This window comes from Corvus hawaiiensis, chromosome 15 (genome assembly GCF_020740725.1).
Source record: "Corvus hawaiiensis isolate bCorHaw1 chromosome 15, bCorHaw1.pri.cur, whole genome shotgun sequence".
Classification (NCBI taxonomy): domain Eukaryota; kingdom Metazoa; phylum Chordata; class Aves; order Passeriformes; family Corvidae; genus Corvus; species Corvus hawaiiensis.
The window spans coordinates 9,680,183-9,690,469 of record NC_063227.1 but is presented as its reverse complement, the minus strand read 5'-3'; the positions used below and the strand labels follow the sequence as shown (position 1 = coordinate 9,690,469).

Sequence of the window (10,287 nt, the reverse complement as noted above, 5' to 3'; positions counted from 1 at the left end):
AAAATTAAGAGAGAAAATATTTGTAAAATTCCAAAATATTTTCTTAGCCTCAGTGTAAATATTTGTAGAGAAAGCAATTATTGTGCGTAAGAATTTTCTGTTGTGTCTCTTTTGGCTCTTTCATTTAAATGATTGCTTTTTTGGCCCATCCTTGAATAACTAAGTAGAGGTGATTAAAAACCTTCAAGTCCTTCAAATTTATTGTCCTGTAACTATTTTTGAAAGCAGATTTAATATCAATACGCTATTTATATTCCCTGAGAGCTAACATTTCAGATACTATACCAGTATATCAATGCCTGATGCAAAGCAGATTGCACTGAAGATGTAGAAATGTATACAAGAAGAAAACTGCTTATATTTAATAAAGAACCAAGATATAAACACATTTTAATACAATAGGCTTTGAAATCGACAAGTTCCTACTGGTTTACTCCATCCACCTCCCTGATGTTTCTCTCCTACATCCCATGTGCAGCATGGAGGGGCACTGACACGAAGCTCAGCAGCATCCCTGGGGTCAGCAAATACAGGACTGATATTTTCCCAAGAGATGTGTCAGGTCAGCTTCTTCTGTGCACACCAGGCTTATTTTTATCCCAAAATGCATTTTCCCTTCCATGCTCCAGCTGCCTGTCCCAGGGCTGCTTGCTGCCCTTGCACTACCCTTCTGTTCTTGTTCGCCCCATAGCTCTCCCCTCCATGCTCCAGCATCTCCTGCCTGCCCTGGGATCTCTCCAGGGGATACCACAGGTTGCCAAAATACCATCCCTGAGTTCTCCTTGCCAGGGCACTTGCTGAAGCATCGTTGTGGTCACCCTGTGCAGTGCCAGGCTCTGGTGGGTGGGGTGAGAAGGGATGGCTGTGAGCAGTCCTGGTCCCAGTGCGTAAAAACTGCTCTGAGGCTGAAGGGAAGAGCAGGCAGGTAGCAAAGACACATCAGGGAACAACAAAGGACCACAGTCAGTAGCTCAGTACTGATGGGTTCCTAATTCCAGGCTCAGTTTTGGGCTCTGAACGTACCAGTCACCTCTATGGTAGAGAACAGTAAAAGTTCCTTTTTATACAAATATTTGATTCTCCTTGGTCTGGTCAAAAGCCAGTTGCTGTAGGGGTTTAAGGCCACCAGATCCAGCTTGGTCATGCTCTTCATGGATGTCCCCAGTATCACACTTCATGCCTGTGCCGAGGCTGAAGGCTGAGACCAGGCTAAAACCTCCCTGCTGCCCTTCTGCCTCTTTTGCATCTCACTGCTGTGCTCCTGCTACCGCTGCACTGTTCTCTCATACTTGAACTTCTCTATCTGAGATAACCAAAGGTATAGAATCCTTCTGGTGTCTCTGCTAAAACCTCCCACATGGCCCGAGGCAACGGCCAGGGATGGTGGAGCAGAGCCCAGCTGAGCTTAGCTGAGCCAGGCTGGGGCTGGGCAGTGCAGCAGCTGGCTGCAGCTGGATCCACGCTGTGCAGCCCTCACCGCCGAGCTTGGGACATGCTTGTTTTCACCCCTGTCCTCACCCCTCTGTTCAGGAAAGTCCACACACTCCTCCCCTCCCTCTCTGCTTATGACGGTTCATTTGTATTTTGCTACCTGCAGCAGGCTCCTGCTCTTCCAGAAACCTTCTCCCCTCTATTTGCTGCCCCCTCCATTCATGTTTAACAACAGCACTGCCCTATGACCCCAGGAAGATTTCACAACTCCCTCTCCTTTGGGCACAAATACTCTGTATCAAATCCCTCCTTACTTCTCACATGGCTCCATTTCCGTGTGGCCAAGCAGTGAATCAGCCACCACTGCCCCCATCTCTGCACCCCATCACTGCCCCCATCTCTGCACCCCCTCTTCCATGGGTGCCCTGGCCCAAGTGTCCCCTCCTTGACCCCAACACCCACTCCGTGCTCCGAAGAGCAGTGGGGATTTCCAAAGCCTCTCTCACCTCCCATCCGAAGCAAACCCTTTCTGCAAGCCCTTATGTCCAGCCACTGACTGGAGGGGACAGGCACAAATGTCCCAAACCCACACTGCCAGTGCCACCTCTCCCAGGACAAGTGGCTTCCCCTGGGGAACACTGGTATGGGATCTTCAGTCACTCACCATCTCCTCCAGAAAGGATACTGTGTGAGGAGTTAATATTCCAGCCGCTTTCCAGTGGTGCTTCCCTTCGTGCCACCTGGTGGACAAAGAGGACATTTTCCAACCTTTTATTTCACGGAAGATGGAGCACCTGGGCAAATTGATTTTTCTTTGAGGAATTTGGTTGAGCATCACCCAATTAAGATTTTGTGTGATGAGAAACACAATCCTGCGACATCCCGGGGTAAGCCCCAAACCACCCCAGCAGTAGCCAAACATCTATTTCTTACCCGTGCTAATGTTAATGCATAATAATTTGTTTTAGTTGTAATTACAGCTGTTCAGTAAAACTCAATTCCTACAATGACCTTGACAAGCAAATAACTTTTCTTCTTCCTGTACTGCTGACGAATTCATGCTTTTATTTAGGCTTGAGCAACAGCTTTCTGATTTTTTAATAAATGTGCAGCTTGAATCCCTCCTGTGGCCAGTCCCAGGCAGGCTGCAAGGGACGGAAGCACTGGTAAAAAGCCCATGGGAATAGAAAAATTAAGTAAATAACCGTGAATATTCCTGGCAAGTGTTTCTTTTTTTCAATTTATGAAGACAAACATTGCAGAGGAGACTTGGTTCCGAGAGATATTTTTGTTTGAGGATTAGAAGTAAATCCCTGAATTGAGGTGCTTAATGAAATGAACCAAAATGGCTTTTGCTCTCAAATCCCTGCAAGAAGTGTCCAAACTGAGCTGTGAAATAGCTTCAAATCATGATTAAATAGGGAGAAAACTGCAACGTGCTCAGAGCACATTTCAGAATAGCACAAGATGCTGATAGATGGGAAAGAAATTAATTGCTCAGAGTTTTCTCCCACTATTAACAGTTCAACACCCCTCTGCTTTAATCCTCTGAGAGAAACCCTGCCTTTAGTGAGGTCCACGGAAATTTTAGCAGTGATTTGACTTGGGCCAGGATTTTGTCCTAAATCTTTTCATAAACTCAACAAAATGACGATACAAAAATATACATCATGGATAAAAATCCTGTCTCGCAGCTGTTGGTAGCTAATGCCGGGGATAACATGGGGCAGTGTGAAGCCACACTACAGAAATGAAGAATTCCTTTGTGTACATAGCCTGAAACCTTTGCAGGCAGAGTGAAGCTGAAATTTGGCTATAACCCTCTAACTGATACCCAGATTGCTGCAAAACGACTACCACAAAATCCCTCTGCCTACAATTAGCTTGGACTGTGATTTTATATCTCACTTGGAAGACGGTGTCTCCATAACATCCCACGGAATCTTTCAGGGCAGTAATATGTCTTCCCCAGGATATTCAACTCAGCCACCCAAAGCCCTGGCTTTGTTTTTCTGAAACAAAGGCAAAAATGAGCACAAATTTAAAATATTTTGGCTTCGGATTGAGAAAAATTTTATGTTTTACTTGGAAAAGAAATTAATTGTTTTTATTTTCTTCAGTGCAAAATCCATATAACTTACATTATCCAGAAACAGAAATATTTTCATTTTCTAAAGAAACAACCTCCTTTCTTCTCAAAGATTCAATTTTCACCAACTCAGAAAAGCTTGCCTTGACTGAGATTAGACAAAATATTTTAGTCTATCTCAGATTTTTAAAAACTGTCTGCAGCAATTTTTAAAAAAAACCTGGCCAATCAAAAATAATAAAAAGACAAAACATGAGAATATTTCGGCTAAAAAATGAAGAAGAAACAAAGACTGTCGGCTTTCCTCACCCTCATTAATTTATTTTTACCCCACTGGAAATTTTTTTGGTAAAATGTTTGCTCCAAGAGCTGTCAGAAGACTCAACTCCGAGGCAGGAGCTGCTCTGGGGGGAGGCAGGGGGTGCCTGGCCAGCTCCCCTGGCCCTGGTGTGCATGACTGCAGCAGTGACAGTGCCTGTGCTGGGGACAAAAGCCACTCTCATCCTTGGACATTCTCAGCCTGGTGTGCCAGCCCAGAGACAGCGCTGCCTGGGGAGTCAGGGATGGATGGGATACAGGCAGTGAGCTGGGATGGGATGCAGGAGGCACTGGAGGGAGAAGGTCAGGAATCACAGGGGACATTTTTGGTGTGGGAGAGCACAAGCGGCTTAAGCCGGCTTTATCAGCGTGTTATAAACCAGCAATCAGCAGGGTTGAGATTTGGCAATCAGTCAATACTGGCTCAAAAACAACCTGGAGAAAAAAGGTACTTGGGATCCACTTAAGGTGACCTTTGGAAGGAAGAAAAACAAGTTTAAAAGAAAACAAATGTTTCACAGCGGTGTTTCAAACTAGCTCCGTTTAACTGAGGGTGTGTAAGGACATTATTCCTCCGTGTGCGGGAACTCTTTTGTGCTCAGAACCTGTGGTGACACAACACGCTTGTGGTCCTGGCCGGGGTAGATGCCCCACCTACCTACCCAGGGCACTTTCAGCTTCTGTGAGCTCCCTGATGCCTCCAGCCTGGCACAGCAGCACTGGGCAAAACTGCTCCAGTCTTCCTTGGGACAACCCAGGAGCACACACTGACAAAGAGGCGGCTGTGGCTCTCCCCTGTTTATTCTCTCCCCAAATGAATGTAGCAGCTGCAGAGAGCCTGTAACACAAGTTGAAATCCCAAACAAGTTTAGTCCCTCAGTTTGAGATCAGCTTGCCAACTCATGGGAATGCCACAATTACATGCGGCCATGGCAAAGGGGGGCAGTGGCTGATTTTCACCACCCTGAATCCTGGGACTGAATTCCCCCCAAACCCCAAATCCCTCTTGGCTCCTCACCAGCACATATCAATTTCTTTCCCCCAAACTGACCTGCTAGCAAAACCTCCACAGTCTGAAACCAACTGCCTTTCAAATGCCGGATATGAAGCCCTGCCTCTGCCCAGACTTCCTAAAAACCTAACAAGGAATATGAAGAACACTTGAAGGAGCTGAAATGGCCGGGCCATGGATGGCGTGTAGCAGCCCCACTGAGATATCTGGTTTCTGTTATGTGTTTCTTTTCCTTGCATTATCTGTATTAGAACTTATAAAATGGATGATTTGTATCAGCTGTCCTGCTTTGTTGTTATTGCCATGTTCTGCTAAAATGATAACGAAGCGCTTGTTCCAAATCTTCCCCTCCCACAAAATATCCCAGCTATGTGAAATGAAAGATGCCATTTTATTACAGGGCTGTGTAAGAGGCAAAATGAAAGGTCTCTGAGAAGCATGACTCCAGGGAAGTGGAGAAAAAAATTGGTGGAGATGACGGTCACAGGAAATGCAAAAAGCAAAAGCTGTTATGAGCTTGGAAATTATTATAATGTCATTTTGCAACCATAGTCAGGAACTTCATACCTTCCCTCCATTGCATCATAACCCAGGACACTTGGATTTGATAGGACAATTCCCAACTTCCATACAGTATTTCACATTAAAACATTTTTGGGAAACACATTATTTGCTCTATGGATATGGAAGCACATAATAAATCTGAATTTCCAGGTGCTGGGAAAAATTAAACCATGAATGTATCTAATTTCATGAGGTCATTGAGGGTGAGATATTTTTGATCTGCTCACTTTCATGGGTGTTCCTGATCCTTCCTTGGTGAGCCTTGGCCGAGATACAAGCATGGCCAAGTGACTGCCATTGTGCATTGCTAAACAGTAACTTCCTCGTTTATGAATTGTGAATTCCTTTCTGCACCATCTGGTGATGAGGTTTTTCAGGAGAAAGACAGCAGAGCCTGCATTTGTGTGTCTGTGAGATGAAAAACCTCTTGAGATCAACAACCACTGCAGCAGCTCCTGTGGGAATACGTTGTCACGGATCATGTCCTGATTCCAATGAAAACTGCAGCCAAATCATAAATTTATATGTGACTTCACTCTGGCTCCTCCAGCAACTTCTGTGGTGTCCTCCTCTTCAGTGGCAGTTTCCATCAAAATCTTTGAGGTAGTTTTATTCCTTCCTCACTTTATTTCTTCTTTCCACCACTTACGTTTTGACGTTGGTACAAGCAAATATAATCTGGGTTTTACAGACTACAAAAGGGAGGCAGAGCTGAAGTGATTTATTGTTAAAGGAACTGAGGTCAGATCCAGACCTACTGCTCATGAGAAGCTGTTAATTCTGTTATTTTGCCCAAAACACTGAGCCAGACCCCTCTTAGCTCTGGTAGTCCTGCTCCAGGACTGCTTTTGGAACGCACTTATCTTTGAAATGCAAATACCGTGACATTTCAGATGAAATCTCATTGAGCAAGTCTACTTTTCAGAGGAAATATTAAGGAACTTAACAACACTTCAAGAGTGATAAAAACTTATTTGTCTTTTAAACAGAAAAGGGCTGAAAGCCAAATTCTGTAATTGAGAATACTTCCTTAAATATAGAACACTGAATGAGCAGCAAAAGGGTCAATTCATATTTTTATGAAAACAAGCAAAAGCGAATGTTCTGTTCATATTATCGATGCCTGAAGCGTGGGCATCCCATGTCATTCCTGTCTTCAGAGGCAATGTGAACTGCCACATAACTGAGAGAAAAGATGGAATGTCTGGGTGAAAAGAATATACAGAAATTAATTTCAAGACTACAAAAGTAATATTTTTATCATCAGATAAATGACCTAGGTCAGATCTTACAGTGAGTCTACACCAAATTGCATTGGTGGGAGAGAGGGACTTAGTGAATATTATTTTAAGTAGTCTGGCTAAAGAATATCCCCTCACATGTCTTAGCTATGGATTATTAATTATTATTTAAAAATTCAGTAAAGCTTTTTTTCTCCATCTTTAGTTCTCAGCAAAAACGTACCTTATTATAGAACTATTTTTCCCCTCCTGAAAACAGAAGGCAATATATATTCCAGTTTAATCAGACATTTTCATTTGCATCTAGCTTCCTCTTGAGCATTACTGACTTCAAAGGATTAAAATTCCTAATTCCAGTCCAACAAGAATTTTTTTATCTTCCAGATGATCAGAATAAGGACAAAAACTTTCTCTTTTTGCCCCCTACCCCTCCTTTTCTGCATATTTTAGAAAAGTCTTGCCTTGTAGATAATTTCGAAACACTCATCACAATCTTGTTAGTAGAGCCAAGTGCTAAATGCCCCAATAGACTAAAAATCCAATAAAGGACATGGTTTGTAACTCTTAATTTTTGCAGCCATTGGATAAAGCCAATACATCTGTTTATGGTGATTCTTTCTTTGCTGACAACATCAATTTATCCTGTAAATGCCAATGTTCCTAAGCAGCTGTAATTGTGCCCCTCTCCACCTCATTTCAGGAGAGTTGAACCCAAATCTTCCGTTAAAGAAAACTGGGAATTGTTCCTTTGCAGCCATGCTGCTGCCTACCTGCTGAACTGCTGGTCCAAAATGTCCTGGTTTTTCTTGCTAGGCAGAGGAACATGTCAAGGAGTTGGTGGAATTTGAAATGAAAACTGCTTGCATTTCAGCTGGGAATTTATCTGCAAATTTGTCTTTGGCTGTTGATGGACTTCTAGGATTACAAAGACAGAGGCAGAGAGGAGAAACCCTCCTTAATCCTCAATGTAAAGCACAGGTGGAAACTATCCAATAAAATGGGGTTTGGGGGGGATGGGTTGGAAAACTCTGTTTCATCAAATTGTGATTGCTTTTGCATGAACTTTGCACTTAAAGGAAAAAACTATGCTGGGGAGCTTTTTCAAATGCAGGATGCAGTTTCCTGCCAAGGCCAGAAGAAGCAAGGATTGGCATTCCTTCTCTACTGCAGCCCATCCAAGCCACTCGCCAGCCTCATTTCCTAGAGATAAGGGGACTTAGGTTTCAGAATTTCATTCTGTCCTTATTTTTCCTTTGGAAAGAGGCAACCAAAATTGGCATCACTTTGGGCTGAAACCAAAGGCAAAGCCTTGATTTCCATGAAGAAACATAATTCCTTTGCAGCCATTCCAGTTTGGAGAGGTGCATGGAAAAACAGGGATTAAACTTTTATGCCAGATCATATGGTTCAAAATAAGGAAGGTTTCGTTCTACCCTTTGCTCTTCCCAGAAAGAATGCCTCCCAGCAAAGTACCCTGTGTTGGAATTTTAGATCAAAACAGTTGCTGTGCATTCAAAGCCTGCATGCTTGCAAACAGAAAGGAGGCCAAAGGAGAAAACTCATTAAGACACAAGTCAGAGCTGGGAGGGAGTGGAATAAAAGCTACTGCGTGAAAATCCATCCCAGAAGATGAGAGTCAAAGGTGAAGGAGAACTTTCTGCAACAGAGCTCATGCATTGACTTGGTCCTCCAACAGTTTTATCTTTACAAAAAACCAGGGCTGCCCTGCAGAGAAGCTGTCCCGTACCCAAAAGGCTGGTAACCCCTTCACACCACCCAGGACCTGAGTTTTGAAGTGTGCAGACTCCTGCACCTCTCCTGAGAGGTGCAGGAGAGGTGCAGGAGAGGCAGTTTTGGAGAGCAGCAGAAATAAATTGCCTGCTTCAATGCAACAACAGGGAGCGAGGGAAGCAATGGCTATTACCTCAGGTCAGGCTGGCTCCTGGCGTTCCTGCACTTCATAGGGAAAAAGTAGCACCAGGTAATTTATTGGCTCTTCCAGGTCACAACAGGAAAGGAGAGGCAGTGCTGGTCCTGCATGCGCAGAGGTTGCTGCTGAGCTCATTGACTTTAGACTGGTTCAGATCTCCTACTTGCTCCTGAGGAAAAGTGTTTTTGTGAGGCATTTTTCTCTTTGGAGCTTAAAGGGAGAAAAATTTTTATATAAAATTGTAACACTCTATGTGACCATCACTCCACATCCAGAGCCTCTGCTGAATCCTTTGCTGTTGCTATTTGAATGTCTGTGTTTCTCTTCTGAGCTTCTTTTTGGAGCTGCTGTAGGATGAAATGGGGCAAGAGCAAACTTGCTCTTGTGAGGAGAAAATCCTGCCAAAATATTTGAATAGAACGAGATGGACATTTCATAGTGCTCTGAACTCCATTTCAGGTGTGCTACACATATTTTATATGAAGATGTAATAATTTGCAAGGCATTGCATGCATGGCAGCTGTCCAGTTAGGAAAATGAAAAATAGCAATGAAGAAATAACTTGGAAACTGTGGGTATGATGGGCCCATAGATGTCTGGCAAACACTTGTCCCCAGTGCCCAAACTTCCCAGAGAGGTGCTTATATCCAGTTGCCAACTCTTGGCCACTCTCAACAAGTTTGTTCCCTGGAGCCCTTTTGAGCCCTTTTCTGTTATTTTTTTAAGGACTACTTCTTGTATCATCATTGCCATAGATTTGTTTTCTTTTTTTTCTCCTGCCTATCTTTATTGTGGCCATCAAGCCTCCTACTGGCAGAAGGCTTTCCCTAGATGTCATGCAACAGCTCTTCTGCCCCTCCAAATGCCACCATACCTTCCTGGACAACCCATAAAACTCATTCTTAAATACAGCATAAATTAAGAAACCAACAAGGGATACTACCTCAGGAAAGGACAAGTAACAATAATGTTCAGAGACCTGTTGAGAGGAGCATTATCTACAACCTATTTATATTGAAAAAAATTTTGACTGCTGCAAACCATTCCACACCTTCCTCTTGTTTTGGCAGTAGAATTTTGGCCACATCCAGTTTTCCAGCAGTATTTCCATTCCCCATCACCACTATGCATGCACGGTAGTGAGTGAACTTTTAAAAGACAAAAATCCCCCAGCACTTACCAAAGAAAAGACGTTTAACAAATGTTTGATGTCCAATGAAGTGGGGACAGCAGCAGTGCAGGCATGTCCCAGCCCAACCTGCCTTTCCAGGAATGCAGGTTTCCTGCAAAATTGCCCTCCCCACCTCAGGGCAACACCTCCAGCACCTCTGCTCCTGCCCTGCTCAGTGGTTATTGTGTGCACAGATGAATGGCACAGCCCCATGCACGGGGATGTTATTGCTGGATAAAGCTAATAAAACATTTGAGTCACTGAGAGAAAGCTTTCCCATCCCACTACACGCCTGATCCTCAGGGTTACCTGCCTTTGCCTCCTCACCTTTGCATTGTATGGTGTTATTCTAACCTCTTTCATCTTTGGCTTTTGGCAGTCTTTTCTGCTTTAAATATATAGTTATCTTAAGTTGAGCAAGATGTTTCAGGCTACAATAACTGGCTGATGTTTTAAATTGAAACCTCCTAATATGCGTTCAATTTACATGTACTAAGGCTCTCATTCAATCTGAAATACCAACCAAGTATA

General features: G+C 43.6%; 1 long non-coding RNA gene across 2 annotated transcripts; it reads right to left on the bottom strand.

Moving 5' to 3' along the window:
* Positions 1-5,222: 5,222 nt before the first annotated feature.
* LOC125333810 lies at positions 5,223-9,913 on the bottom strand. Of its 2 annotated transcripts, none has more exons than XR_007206974.1 (4): positions 9,766-9,913; positions 8,580-8,983; positions 7,426-7,570; positions 5,223-6,618 (listed from the first exon to the last, which is right to left on the bottom strand). It is a non-coding gene; the product is annotated as an uncharacterized LOC125333810 (long non-coding RNA). The 2 variants fall into 2 exon arrangements; XR_007206973.1 differs by having other exon boundaries at positions 8,580-8,754.
* Between the last annotated feature and the right edge of the window lie 374 nt (positions 9,914-10,287).